The sequence below is a fragment of the Haliotis rubra genome, unplaced genomic scaffold, assembly GCF_003918875.1.
Source record: "Haliotis rubra isolate DU_JTF1 unplaced genomic scaffold, ASM391887v1 Scf284, whole genome shotgun sequence".
Taxonomy (NCBI): Eukaryota; Metazoa; Mollusca; class Gastropoda; order Lepetellida; family Haliotidae; genus Haliotis; species Haliotis rubra.
Window position 1 is genome coordinate 442,108 of NW_025766936.1, and position 14,736 is coordinate 456,843.

The window sequence follows — 14,736 nt, forward strand, 5'->3', positions numbered from 1 at the left end:
TGACATTGTATATATAGTGTTAGCTGTTCGGTAATACCTGACATTGTATATATAGTGTTAGCTGTACGGTAATACTTGACACTGTAGATATAGTGTTAGCTGTTCGGTAATACTTGACATTGTATATATAGTGTTAGCTGTTCGGTCATACTTGACATTGTATATATAGTGTTAGCTGTTCGGTAATACTTGACATTGTATTTATAGTGTTAGCTGTTCGGTAATACCTGACATTGTATTTATAGTGTTAGCTGTTCGGTAATACTTGACATGGTATATATAGTGTTAGGTAATACTTGACATTGTATATATAGTGTTAGCTGTTCGGTAATACTTGACATTGTTTTTATAGTGTTAGCTGTTCGGTAATACTTGACATTGTATTCATAGTGTTAGCTGTTCGGTTATACCTGACATTGTGTATATAGTGTTAGCTGTTCGGTAATACCTGACATTGTATATATAGTGTTAGCTGTTCGGTAATACTTGACATTGAATATATAGTGTTAGTTGTTCGGTAATACCTGACATGGTATATATAGTGTTAGCTCTTCGGTAATACTTGACATTGTATAAATAGTGTTAGCTGTTCGGTAATACTTGACATTGTATATATAGTGTTAGCTGTTCGGTAATACTTGACATTGTATATATAGTGTTAGCTGTTCGGTAATACTTGACATTGTATTTATAGTGTTAGCTGTTCGGTAATACCTGACATTGTATTTATAGTGTTAGCTGTTCGGCAATACTTGACATCGTATATATAGTGTTAGGTAATACTTGACATTGTATATATAGTGTTAGCTGTTCGGTAATACTTGACCTTGTAAATATAGTGTTAGCTGTTCGGTAATACCTGACATTATATATATAGTGTTAGCTGTTCGGTAATACTTGACATTGTATATATAGTGTTAGCTGTTCGGTAATACTTGACATTGTTTTTATAGTGTTAGCTGTTCGGTAATACTTGACATTGTATTCATAGTGTTAGCTGTTCGGTTATACCTGACATTGTATATATAGTGTTAGCTGTTCGGTAATACTTGACATTGTATATATAGTGTTAGCTGTTCGGTAATACTTGACATTGTATATATAGTGTTAGCTGTTCGGTAATACTTGACATTGTATTTATAGTGTTAGCTGTTCGGTAATACTTGACATTGTTTTTATAGTGTTAGCTGTTCGGTAATACTTGACATGGTATATATAGTGTTACGTAAAACTTGACATTATATGTATAGTGTTAGCTCTTCGGTCATACTTGACATTTTATATATAGTGTTAGCTGTTCGGTAATACTTGACATTGTATATATAGTGTTCGCTGTTCGGTAATACCTGACATGGTATATATAGTGTTAGCTGTTCGGTAATACTTGACATTGTTTTTATAGTGTTCGCTGTTCGGTAATACCTGACATGGTATATATAGTGTTAGCTGTTCGGTAATACTTGACACTATATATATAGTGTTAGCTGTTCGGTAATACTTGACATTGTATATATAGTGTTAGCTGTTCGGTAATACTTGACATTAATTTTATAGTGTTAGCTGTTCGGTAATACTTGACATTGTATTCATAGTGTTAGCTGTTCGGTTATACCTGACATTGTGTATATAGTGTTAGCTGTTCGGTAATACTTGACATTGTATATATAGTGTTAGCTGTTCGGTAATACTTGACATTGTTTCTATAGTGTTAGCTGTTCGGTAATACTTGACATTGTATTTATAGTGTTAGCTGTTCGGTAATACCTGACATTGTATATATAGTGTTAGCTGTTCGGTAATACTTGACATGGTATATATAGTGCTAGGTAATACTTGACATTGTATATATAGTGTTAGCTGTTCGGTAATACTTGACATGTTATATATAGTATTAGCTGTTCGGTAATACTTGACATTGTATATATAGTGTTAGCTGTTCGGTAATACCTGACATTGTATATATAGTGTTAGCTGTTCGGTAATACTTGACATGGTATATATAGTGTTAGGTAATACTTGACATTGTATTTATAGTGTTAGCTGTTCGGTAATACTTGACATTGTATATATAGTGTTAGCTGTTCGGTAATACCTGACATTGTATATATAGTGTTAGCTGTACGGTAATACTTGACACTGTAGATATAGTGTTAGCTGTTCGGTAATACTTGACATTGTATATATAGTGTTAGCTGTTCGGTCATACTTGACATTGTATATATAGTGTTAGCTGTTCGGTAATACCTGACATTGTATTTATAGTGTTAGCTGTTCGGTAATACTTGACATGGTATATATAGTGTTAGGTAATACTTGACATTGTATATATAGTGTTAGCTGTTCGGTAATACTTGACATTGTTTTTATAGTGTTAGCTGCTCGGTAATACTTGACATTGTATTCATAGTGTTAGCTGTTCGGTTATACCTGACATTGTGTATATAGTGTTAGCTGTTCGGTAATACCTGACATTGTATATATAGTGTTAGCTGTTCGGTAATACTTGACATTGAATATATAGTGTTAGTTGTTCGGTAATACCTGACATGGTATATATAGTGTTAGCTCTTCGGTAATACTTGACATTGTATAAATAGTGTTAGCTGTTCGGTAATACTTGACATTGTATATATAGTGTTAGCTGTTCGGTCATACTTGACATTGTATATATAGTGTTAGCTGTTCGGTAATACTTGACATTGTATTTATAGTGTTAGCTGTTTGGTAATACCTGACATTGTATTTATAGTGTTAGCTGTTCGGCAATACTTGACATGGTATATATAGTGTTAGGTAATACTTGACATTGTATATATAGTGTTAGCTGTTCGGTAATACTTGACCTTGTAAATATAGTGTTAGCTGTTCGGTAATACCTGACATTATATATATAGTGTTAGCTGTTCGGTAATACTTGACATTGTATATATAGCGTTAGCTGTTCGGTAATACTTGACATTGTTTTATAGTGTTAGCTGTTCGGTAATACTTGACATTGTATTCATAGTGTTAGCTGTTCGGTTATACCTGACATTGTATATATAGTGTTAGCTGTTCGGTAATACTTGACATTGTATATATAGTGTTAGCTGTTCGGTAATACTTGACATTGTATATATAGTGTTAGCTGTTCGGTAATACTTGACATTGTATATATAGTGTTAGCTGTTCGGTAATACTTGACATTGTATTTATAGTGTTAGCTGTTCGGTAATACCTGACATTGTATTTATAGTGTTAGCTGTTCGGTAATACTTGGCATGGTATATATAGTGTTAGGTAATACTTGACATTGTATATATAGTGTTAGCTGTTCGGTAATACTTGACCTTGCAAATATAGTGTTAGCTGTTCGGTAATACCTGACATTATATATATAGTGTTAGCTGTTCGGTAATACTTGACATTGTATACATAGTGTTAGCTGTTCGGTAATACTTGACATTGTTTTTATAGTGTTAGCTGTTCGGTAATACTTGACATTGTATTCATAGTGTTAGCTGTTCGGTAATACTTGACATTGTACTCATAGTGTTAGCTGTTCCGTTATACCTGACATTGTGTATATAGTGTTAGCTGTTCGGTAATACTTGACATTGTATATATAGTGTTAGCTGTTCGGTAATACTTGACATGGTATATATAGTGTTACGTGAAAACTTGACATTATATGTATAGTGTTAGCTCTTCGGTCATACTTGACATTGTATATATAGTGTTAGCTGTTCGGTAATACTTGACATTGTATATATAGTGTTAAGCTGCTCGGTAATACCTGACATGGTATATATAGTGTTAGCTGTTCGGTAATACTTGACATTGTTTTATAGTGTTAGCTGTTCGGTAATACCTGACATGGTATATATAGTGTTAGCTGTTCGGTAATACTTGACATTGTTTTATAGTGTTAGCTGTTCGGTAATACCTGACATGGTATATATAGTGTTAGTTGTTCGGTAATACTTGACATGGTATATATAGTGTTAGCTGTACGGTAATACTTGACACTGTAGATATAGTGTTAGCTGTTCGGTAATACCTGACATTGTATATATAGTGTTAGCTGTTCGGTAATACTTGACATGGTACATATAGTGTTAGGTAATACTTGACATTGTATTTATAGTGTTAGCTGTTCGGTAATACCTGACATTGTATATATAGTGTTAGCTGTTCGGTAATACCTGACATTGTATATATAGTGTTAGCTGTACGGTAATACTTGACACTGTAGATATAGTGTTAGCTGTTCGGTAATACTTGACATTGTATATATAGTGTTAGCTGTTCGGTCATACTTGACATTGTATATATAGTGTTAGCTGTTCGGTAATACTTGACATTGTATTTATAGTGTTAGCTGTTCGGTAATACCTGACATTGTATTTATAGTGTTAGCTGTTCGGTAATACTTGACATGGTATATATAGTGTTAGGTAATACTTGACATTGTATATATAGTGTTAGCTGTTCGGTAATACTTGACATTGTTTTATAGTGTTAGCTGTTCGGTAATACTTGACATTGTATTCATAGTGTTAGCTGTTCGGTTATACCTGACATTGTGTATATAGTGTTAGCTGTTCGGTAATACCTGACATTGTATATATAGTGTTAGCTGTTCGGTAATACTTGACATTGAATATATAGTGTTAGTTGTTCGGTAATACCTGACATGGTATATATAGTGTTAGCTCTTCGGTAATACTTGACATTGTATAAATAGTGTTAGCTGTTCGGTAATACTTGACATTGTATATATAGTGTTAGCTGTTCGGTAATACTTGACATTGTATATATAGTGTTAGCTGTTCGGTAATACTTGACATTGTATTTATAGTGTTAGCTGTTCGGTAATACCTGACATTGTATTTATAGTGTTAGCTGTTCGGCAATACTTGACATCGTATATATAGTGTTAGGTAATACTTGACATTGTATATATAGTGTTAGCTGTTCGGTAATACTTGACCTTGTAAATATAGTGTTAGCTGTTCGGTAATACCTGACATTATATATATAGTGTTAGCTGTTCGGTAATACTTGACATTGTATATATAGTGTTAGCTGTTCGGTAATACTTGACATTGTTTTTATAGTGTTAGCTGTTCGGTAATACTTGACATTGTATTCATAGTGTTAGCTGTTCGGTTATACCTGACATTGTATATATAGTGTTAGCTGTTCGGTAATACTTGACATTGTATATATAGTGTTAGCTGTTCGGTAATACTTGACATTGTATATATAGTGTTAGCTGTTCGGTAATACTTGACATTGTATTTATAGTGTTAGCTGTTCGGTAATACTTGACATTGTTTTTATAGTGTTAGCTGTTCGGTAATACTTGACATGGTATATATAGTGTTACGTAAAACTTGACATTATATGTATAGTGTTAGCTCTTCGGTCATACTTGACATTTTATATATAGTGTTAGCTGTTCGGTAATACTTGACATTGTATATATAGTGTTCGCTGTTCGGTAATACCTGACATGGTATATATAGTGTTAGCTGTTCGGTAATACTTGACATTGTTTTATAGTGTTCGCTGTTCGGTAATACCTGACATGGTATATATAGTGTTAGCTGTTCGGTAATACTTGACATTGTTTTTATAGTGTTAGCTGTTCGGTAATACCTGACATGGTATATATAGTGTTAGTTGTTCGGTAATACTTGACATGGTATATATAGTGTTAGCTGTACGGTAATACTTGACACTGTAGATATAGTGTTAGCTGTTCGGTAATACCTGACATTGTATATATAGTGTTAGCTGTTCGGTAATACTTGACATGGTATATATAGTGTTAGGTAATACTTGACATTGTATTTATAGTGTTAGCTGTTCGGTAATACCTGACATTGTATATATAGTGTTAGCTGTTCGGTAATACCTGACATTGTATATATAGTGTTAGCTGTACGGTAATACTTGACACTGTAGATATAGTGTTAGCTGTTCGGTAATACTTGACATTGTATATATAGTGTTAGCTGTTCGGTAATACTTGACATTGTATATATAGTGTTAGCTGTTCGGTAATACTTGACATTGTATTTATAGTGTTAGCTGTTCGGTAATACCTGACATTGTATTTATAGTGTTAGCTGTTCGGTAATACTTGACATGGTATATATAGTGTTAGGTAATACTTGACATTGTATATATAGTGTTAGCTGTTCGGTAATACTTGACATTGTTTTATAGTGTTAGCTGTTCGGTAATACTTGACATTGTATTCATAGTGTTAGCTGTTCGGTTATACCTGACATTGTGTATATAGTGTTAGCTGTTCGGTAATACCTGACATTGTATATATAGTGTTAGCTGTTCGGTAATACTTGACATTGAATATATAGTGTTAGTTGTTCGGTAATACCTTACATGGTATATATAGTGTTAGCTCTTCGGTAATACTTGACATTGTATAAATAGTGTTAGCTGTTCGGTAATACTTGACATTGTATATATAGTGTTAGCTGTTCGGTAATACTTGACATTGTATATATAGTGTTAGCTGTTCGGTAATACTTGACATTGTATTTATAGTGTTAGCTGTTCGGTAATACCTGACATTGTATTTATAGTGTTAGCTGTTCGGCAATACTTGACATGGTATATATAGTGTTAGGTAATACTTGACATTGTATATATAGTGTTAGCTGTTCGGTAATACTTGACATTGTTTTTATAGTGTTAGCTGTTCGGTAATACTTGACATTGTATTTATAGTGTTAGCTGTTCGGTAATACCTGACATTGTATTTATAGTGTTAGCTGTTCGGTAATACTTGACATGGTATATATAGTGTTAGGTAATACTTGACATTGTATATATAGTGTTAGCTGTTCGGTAATACTTGACATTGTTTTTATAGTGTTAGCTGTTCGGTAATACTTGACATTGTATTCATAGTGTTAGCTGTTCGGTTATACCTGACATTGTGTATATAGTGTTAGCTGTTCGGTAATACCTGACATTGTATATATAGTGTTAGCTGTTCGGTAATACTTGACATTGAATATATAGTGTTAGTTGTTCGGTAATACCTGACATGGTATATATAGTGTTAGCTCTTCGGTAATACTTGACATTGTATAAATAGTGTTAGCTGTTCGGTAATACTTGACATTGTATATATAGTGTTAGCTGTTCGGTAATACTTGACATTGTATATATAGTGTTAGCTGTTCGGTAATACTTGACATTGTATTTATAGTGTTAGCTGTTCGGTAATACCTGACATTGTATTTATAGTGTTAGCTGTTCGGCAATACTTGACATCGTATATATAGTGTTAGGTAATACTTGACATTGTATATATAGTGTTAGCTGTTCGGTAATACTTGACCTTGTAAATATAGTGTTAGCTGTTCGGTAATACCTGACATTATATATATAGTGTTAGCTGTTCGGTAATACTTGACATTGTATATATAGTGTTAGCTGTTCGGTAATACTTGACATTGTTTTATAGTGTTAGCTGTTCGGTAATACTTGACATTGTATTCATAGTGTTAGCTGTTCGGTTATACCTGACATTGTATATATAGTGTTAGCTGTTCGGTAATACTTGACATTGTATATATAGTGTTAGCTGTTCGGTAATACTTGACATTGTATATATAGTGTTAGCTGTTCGGTAATACTTGACATTGTATTTATAGTGTTAGCTGTTCGGTAATACTTGACATTGTTTTATAGTGTTAGCTGTTCGGTAATACTTGACATGGTATATATAGTGTTACGTAAAACTTGACATTATATGTATAGTGTTAGCTCTTCGGTCATACTTGACATTTTATATATAGTGTTAGCTGTTCGGTAATACTTGACATTGTATATATAGTGTTCGCTGTTCGGTAATACCTGACATGGTATATATAGTGTTAGCTGTTCGGTAATACTTGACATTGTTTTTATAGTGTTCGCTGTTCGGTAATACCTGACATGGTATATATAGTGTTAGCTGTTCGGTAATACTTGACATTGTTTTTATAGTGTTAGCTGTTCGGTAATACCTGACATGGTATATATAGTGTTAGTTGTTCGGTAATACTTGACATGGTATATATAGTGTTAGCTGTACGGTAATACTTGACACTGTAGATATAGTGTTAGCTGTTCGGTAATACCTGACATTGTATATATAGTGTTAGCTGTTCGGTAATACTTGACATGGTATATATAGTGTTAGGTAATACTTGACATTGTATTTATAGTGTTAGCTGTTCGGTAATACCTGACATTGTATATATAGTGTTAGCTGTTCGGTAATACCTGACATTGTATATATAGTGTTAGCTGTACGGTAATACTTGACACTGTAGATATAGTGTTAGCTGTTCGGTAATACTTGACATTGTATATATAGTGTTAGCTGTTCGGTAATACTTGACATTGTATATATAGTGTTAGCTGTTCGGTAATACTTGACATTGTATTTATAGTGTTAGCTGTTCGGTAATACCTGACATTGTATTTATAGTGTTAGCTGTTCGGTAATACTTGACATGGTATATATAGTGTTAGGTAATACTTGACATTGTATATATAGTGTTAGCTGTTCGGTAATACTTGACATTGTTTTATAGTGTTAGCTGTTCGGTAATACTTGACATTGTATTCATAGTGTTAGCTGTTCGGTTATACCTGACATTGTGTATATAGTGTTAGCTGTTCGGTAATACCTGACATTGTATATATAGTGTTAGCTGTTCGGTAATACTTGACATTGAATATATAGTGTTAGTTGTTCGGTAATACCTTACATGGTATATATAGTGTTAGCTCTTCGGTAATACTTGACATTGTATAAATAGTGTTAGCTGTTCGGTAATACTTGACATTGTATATATAGTGTTAGCTGTTCGGTAATACTTGACATTGTATATATAGTGTTAGCTGTTCGGTAATACTTGACATTGTATTTATAGTGTTAGCTGTTCGGTAATACCTGACATTGTATTTATAGTGTTAGCTGTTCGGCAATACTTGACATGGTATATATAGTGTTAGGTAATACTTGACATTGTATATATAGTGTTAGCTGTTCGGTAATACTTGACCTTGTAAATATAGTGTTAGCTGTTCGGTAATACCTGACATTATATATATAGTGTTAGCTGTTCGGTAATACTTGACATTGTATATATAGTGTTAGCTGTTCGGTAATACTTGACATTGTTTTTATAGTGTTAGCTGTTCGGTAATACTTGACATTGTATTCATAGTGTTAGCTGTTCGGTTATACCTGACATTGTATATATAGTGTTAGCTGTTCGGTAATACTTGACATTGTATATATAGTGTTAGCTGTTCGGTAATACTTGACATTGTATATATAGTGTTAGCTGTTCGGTAATACTTGACATTGTATATATAGTGTTAGCTGTTCGGTAATACTTGACATTGTATTTATAGTGTTAGCTGTTCGGTAATACCTGACATTGTATTTATAGTGTTAGCTGTTCGGTAATACTTGGCATGGTATATATAGTGTTAGGTAATACTTGACATTGTATATATAGTGTTAGCTGTTCGGTAATACTTGACCTTGTAAATATAGTGTTAGCTGTTCGGTAATACTTGACATTATATATATAGTGTTAGCTGTTCGGTAATACTTGACATTGTATACATAGTGTTAGCTGTTCGGTAATACTTGACATTGTTTTTATAGTGTTAGCTGTTCGGTAATACTTGACATTGTATTCATAGTATTAGCTGTTCGGTAATACTTGACATTGTATTCATAGTGTTAGCTGTTCGGTTATACCTGACATTGTGTATATAGTGTTAGCTGTTCGGTAATACTTGACATTGTATATATAGTGTTAGCTGTTCGGTAATACTTGACATGGTATATATAGTGTTACGTAAAACTTGACATTATATGTATAGTGTTAGCTCTTCGGTCATACTTGACATTGTATATATAGTGTTAGCTGTTCGGTAATACTTGACATTGTATATATAGTGTTCGCTGTTCGGTAATACCTGACATGGTATATATAGTGTTAGCTGTTAGGTAATACTTGACATTGTTTTTATAGTGTTCGCTGTTCGGTAATACCTGACATGGTATATATAGTGTTAGCTGTTCGGTAATACTTGACATTGTTTTTATAGTGTTAGCTGTTCGGTAATACCTGACATGGTATATATAGTGTTAGTTGTTCGGTAATACTTGACATGGTATATATAGTGTTAGCTGTTTGGTAATACCTGACATTGTATATATAGTGTTAGCTGTTCGGTAATACTTGACATTGTATATATAGTGTTCGCTGTTCGGTAATACCTGACATTGTATATATAGTGTTAGCTGTTCGGTAATACTTGACATTGTACATATAGTGTTAGCTGTTCGGTAATACCTGACATTGTGTGTATAGTGTTAGCTGTTCGGTAATACCTGAAATGGTATATATAGTGTTAGCTGTTCGGTAATACTTGACATTGTATATATAGTGTTAGCTGTTCGGTAATACCTGACATGGTATATATAGTGTTAGCTGTTCCCTAATACCTGACGTTGTATATATAGTGTTAGCTGTTCGGTAATACCTGACATTGTATATATAGTGTTAGCTGTTCGGTAATACTTGACATTGTATATATAGTGTTAGCTGTTCGGTAATACCTGACATTGTGTATATAGTGTTAGCTGTTGACATTGTATATATATGCCACAACTGTTCTGTAAATGGTATATATAGTGTTAGCTTTCTGGTAATACTTGACATTGTATATATAGCTGTTCGGTAATACCTGACATTGTTAGTGTATATACATTGTAGGTGTTAGCTGTTCGGTAATACTTCGGACATTGTATATATAGTGTTAGCTGTTCGGTAATACTTGACATTGTATATATAGTGTTAGTTGTTCGGTCATACTTGGACATTGTATATATAGTGTTAGCTGTTCGGTAATACCTGACATTGTATATATAGTGTTAGCTGTTCGGTAATACTTGACATTGTATATATAGTGTTAGCTGTTCGGTAATACCCGACATTGTATATATAGTGTTAGCTGTTCGGTAATACTTGACATTGTATATATAGTGTTAGCTGTTCGGTAATACTTGACATTGTATATATAGTGTTAGCTGTTCGGTAATACCCTGACATTGTATATATAGTGTTAGCTGTTCGGTAATACCTGACATTGTATATATAGTGTTAGCTGTTCGGTAATACTTGACATTGTATATATAGTGTTAGCTGTTCCGTAATACTTGATTGGTATATATAGTGTTAGCTGTTCCGTAATACTGACATTGTATATATAGTGTTAGAAGGCTGTTCGGTAATACTTGACATTGTATATATAGTGTTAGCTGTGGGACATTGTATATATAGTGTTAGCTGTTCGGTAATACTTGACATTGTATATATATAGTGTTAGCTGTCTTTCAATAATACTTGACATTGTATATAGTGTGTTAAAGTTCGGTCCCACTTGACCTTGTATATAAGTATTTAGCTGTTCAGTAATACTTGTGGTATATATATAGCAGCAATATATGACATTCTATATATAGTGTTAATAGTCATTTGACATGGCCCTTATATAGTGTTAGCTGTTCGGTCATACCCTATATTACATGCATAGTGTTAGCTGTTCGGTAATACCTGACATTGGTATATATAGTGTCAGCTGTTCGGTAATACCTGACGTGGTATATATAGTGCCAGCTGTTCGGTAATACTTGACATGGTATATATAGTGTTAGCTGTCTCAGTAATACCCGCATTTGTATATATAGTGCCTGTTCGAGTAATACCTGACATAGGCTATATGTTGCCGTCTGGCAATACTTGACATTGTTTATATAGTGTTAGCTGTTCGGTAATACGGACATGACATTGTATTGCAATATAGTGTGACACCTCGCTGTTGTCGGTATTACTCGACATTGTATATATAGTGTTAGCTGTTCGGTAATACTTACGACATGGTATATATAGTGTTAGCTAATACTTAATATGACATAGGTGTATATAGTGTTGGTAATACTTGACATTGTATATATATAGTGTTAGCTGTACCTGACATTGTAATACTTGTTACATTGTTCGAACTAATATACATAGTGTTATGAGTGTTATGGTAATAATTTGACATTGTATATATAGTGTTAGCATGCCCTGCATTTGACATTGTATGGCATAGTGTTAGCTGTCCGGTAATACTGACATTGTATATATATGTTAGCTGTCTGGTAATAATTTGACATTGTATTTATAGTGTTAGCTGTCTCATAACACCCACATAGTGTTAGCTGTCTGGTAATACTGACATTATATTCATAGTGTTAGCTGTTCAGTAATACGGACATGTGTATATATATGAGTGTTAGTAATACCATCTGACATTGTATATAAGGTGTTAGCTGTTCGGTAATATCCCATATTGTATTTGTTATAGTGTTAGCTGTTTGGTTATACTTGGATATGTATTCATATGTTAGCTGTTCGGTTATACCCACGTAAATAGTGTTAGCTGTCCGGCACAACTATCACTGTATATATAGTGTCAGCTGTCTCGGTAACACCTGGACACTGAACATATGAAGTGTTAGTTGTCCTGGCAACCACCTTACATGGTATGGCATATAAGTAGTGTAAGCTCCTTCTGAGTAATACTTGACATTGTATAAACAGTGTTAGTTGTCAGTGGCACACCTTGAGACATATAGTGCTAGCTGTCCTGGTAATACCTGACATTGTATATATGGTGTTAGCTTGTCCATAATCCTGTTGTTATTCTATTTATAGTGTTAGCTGTTCAAGTAATACCTGACATTGTATCTAATTGACTGTAGCTGTCAAAGTACTTACTTGACATCGTGTATATAGCTGTTCGAGTTGTTATAGTAATACTTGGTGTTACAACAACCATATATTTGTTAGCTGTTCCGGTAATGCTTGGACATTGTATTTATAGTGTTAGCTGTTCAAAGTAATACTTGACATTTGTTTTATAGTTATTAGCTGTCTCAATAATGACCCTGTATTGTATTTATAGTGTTCAGCTGTTCAGTAATACCAGCGCATGTATGTTACAAGTGTTGGCTGTTCGGTAGTGTCTTGACATGGGTATATATAGTGTTAGGTAACACTTGACATTGTATATATAGTAAGAACGCTGTCTGGTAATACTTGACATTGTTTTTTATAGTGTTAGCTGTTCGGTAATACTTGACATTGTATTCATAGTGTTAGCTGTTCGGTTATACCTGACATTGTGTATAGTATGTTAGCTGTTTTCGGTAATAACTGACATTCAGCATATATAATGTTAGCTGTTCGGTAATACTTGACATTGTAATATATAGTGTTAGTTGTTCGGTAATAACTGACATGGTATATATAGTGTTAGCTCTTCGGTAATACTTGACATTGTATAAATAGTGTTAGCTGTTCGGTAATACTTTGACATTATTATATATAGTGTTAGCTGTTCGGTAATACTTGACATTGTATATATAGTGTTAGCTGTTCGGTAACTTGACATTGTATTTATAGTGTTGGCTGTTCAGGTAATACCTGACATTGTATTTATAGTGTTAGCTGTTCGTAATACTTGACATCGTATATATAGTGTTAGGTAATACTTGACATTAACATATATGGTTTCTATTTCCGTTCAGTAATAACTTGTTGTAAATATAGTGTTAGCTGTTCGGTAATACCTGACATTATATATATAGTGTTAGCTGTTCCATAATACGCTGACATTATATATATAGTGTTAGCTGTTCAGTAATAATCATGACGTTATTGTTTTATAGTGTTAGCTGTTCGGTAATGCGGTGACATTGTATTCATAGTGTTAGCTGTTCAGTTATACTTGACATTGTATATATAGTGTTAGCTGTTCAGTATATACTTGACATTGTATATATAGTGTTAGCTGTTCAGTAATACTTGACATTGTATATATAATAGTGTTAGCTGTTCGGTAATACTTGACATTGTATTTATAGTGTTACCTGCTGATTCAGTAATACTCTGACATTGTTTTATAGTGTTAGCTGTTCGGTAATACTCTGACGCACGGTATATATAGTGTTACGTAAAACTTGACATTATATGTATAGATGTTAGCTCCTTCATCATACTATGACATTTTTATATATAGTGTTAGCTGTTCGGTAATACTTGACATTGTATATATAGTGTTCGCTGTTCAGTACACCTGACATGGTATATATAGTGTTAGCTTGTCTGAAATAATACTTGACATTGTTTTTATAGTGTTCGCTGTTCGGTAATACCTGACATGGTATATATAGTTGTGCTGTTCGGTAATACTTGACATTGTTTTATAGTGTTAGCTGTTCGGTAATACCTGACATGGTATATATAGTGTTAGCTGTTCGGTAATACTTGACATGGTATATATAGTGTTAGCTGTACGGTAATACTTGACACTGTAGATATAGTGTTAGCTGTTCGGTAATACCTGACATTGTATATATATAGTGTTAGCTGTTCGGTATTAAATACTTGACATGGTATATATAGTGTTAGGGTAATACTTGACATTGTATTTATAGTGTTAGCTGTTCGGTAATACCTGACATTGTATATATAGTGTTAGCTGTTCGGTAATACCTGACATTGTATATATAGTGTTAGCTGTGCGGTAATACTTGACATTGTATATATAGTGTTAGCTGTCTCGGTAATACTTGACATTGTATATATAGTG